This window comes from Callospermophilus lateralis, unplaced genomic scaffold, assembly GCF_048772815.1.
Source record: "Callospermophilus lateralis isolate mCalLat2 unplaced genomic scaffold, mCalLat2.hap1 Scaffold_94, whole genome shotgun sequence".
Classification (NCBI taxonomy): domain Eukaryota; kingdom Metazoa; phylum Chordata; class Mammalia; order Rodentia; family Sciuridae; genus Callospermophilus; species Callospermophilus lateralis.
In genome coordinates this window covers 5489812-5491885 of record NW_027517559.1, presented here as the reverse complement: position 1 = coordinate 5491885, position 2074 = coordinate 5489812, and positions in this window count along the sequence as shown.

Genomic DNA, 2074 nt, shown 5'->3' with positions numbered 1-2074 from the left:
ACTGGAAATCTATATGCAACAAAATGAAACTGAATCCCTTTCTCTCGCCATGCACAAAAGTTAACTCAAAATGGATCAAGGAGCTTGATATCAAATCAGAGACTCTGCGCCTGATAGAAGAAAAAGTTGGCTCTGATCTACATATTGTTGGGTCGGGCTCCAAATTCCTTAATAGGACGCCCATAGCACAAGAGTTAATTACTAGAATCAACAAATGGGACTTACTCAAACTAAAAAGTTTTTTCTCAGCAAGAGAAACAATAAGAGAGGTAAACAGGGAGCCTACATCCTGGGAACAAATTTTTACTCTTCACACTTCAGATAGAGCCCTAATATCCTGTACAAAGAACTCAAAAAATTAAACAAGAAAACAAATAACCCAATCAATAAATGCGCCAAAGACCTGAACAGACACTTCTCAGAGGAGGTCATAAAATCAACCAACAAGCACATGAAAAAATGCTCACCATCTCTAGCAGTCAGAGAAATGCAAATCAAAACCACCCTAAGATACCATCTCACTCCAGTAAGATTGGCAGCCATTATGAAGTCAAACAACAACAAGTGCTGGTGAGGATGTGGGGAAAAGGGTACTCTTGTACATTGCTGGTGGGACTGCAAATTGGTGCGGCCAATTTGGAAAGTAGTATGGAGATTCCTGGGAACCACCATTTGACCCAGCTATTGCCCTTCTTGGACTATTCCCTGAAGACCTTAAAAGAGCGTACTACAGGGATACTGCCACATCGATGTTCATAGCAGCACAATTCACAATAGCTAGACTGTGGAACCAACCCAGATGCTCTTCAATAGATGAATGGATTAAAAAAATGTGTCATTTATACACAACGGAGTATTACAAAACACTAAAAAATGATAAAATCATGGAATTTGCAGGGAAATGGATGGCATTAGAGCAGATTATGCTAAGTGAAGCTAGCCAAGCTCTAAAAAACAAATGCCAAATGTCTTCTTTGATATAATGGGAACAACTATGAACAGAGCAGGGAGGAAGAGCAGGAGGAAAAGATTAACATTAAACAGAGACATGAGGTGGGAGGGAAAGGGAGAGAAAAGGGAAATTGCATGGAAATGGAAGGAGACCCTCATTGCTATACAAAATTACATATAAGAGGTTGTGAGGGGAATGGGAAAAAAACAAGGAGAGAAATGAATTACAGTAGATGGGGTAGAGAGAGAAGATGGGAGGGGAGGGGAGGGGGGATAGTAGAGGATAGGAAAGGTAGCAGAATACAACAGTCACTAATATGGCATCATGTAAAAATGTAGATGTGTAACCGATGTGATTCTGCAATCTGTATTTGGGGTAAAAATGGGAGTTCATAACCCACTTGAATCTAATGTTTGAAATATAATATGTCAAAAGCTCTGTAATGTTTTGAACAACTAAAAAAAAAGAATTCACATTAAAAAAAAAGAGAATCCACAAAGCCAAAGAGTGGTTTGGAGGGTGTGTGTGTGTGTGTGTGTGTGTGTGTGTGTGTGTGTGTTCTAGTCACCAAAGAAGGCTTACAAACAAATGAAAGTACAAACAAAACCCTGGGAAAGCATTCATAGCCTCATGTACAGGACTTAATGTCTTTGGTAGTATAAAAACATTTCAGAAATCAGTAAGGAAAAGCAGACTAGCCTCTTAAAATTCATTTGGAACTGCTTCCCTGTTCCTTAGAGGACAAAAAGGTAAAAGCAACTCTATAAATGAGCTACTGCTGTGTAACAACTCAGCCTAAATTTAACTGTGAGTGTCTCTACCCCGGGTATCTCATGCTGCTGCAGGACAGATGGCTGACCCAGGCTTGACCTGGGATAGCTCCCATGTACAAGAGCAGCCTCAATGCTTTTCTAAACTCTGCTCTTATCACCTCTACCCAGGTTCCATTCCCCAAAGCAAGTCCACGGTATTGGAGAAGGAAAACAAAACAAAGCCTTTTTGTCACCTACCCCCACCCAGGTTCAGTGCCTAGCCTCCACAAATTTTTTTTTTAAATTTTGGATATCTTTCCATGGAAGTCTTTTTTTTTTTTTAATTTTAATATTTATTTATTTATTTAGT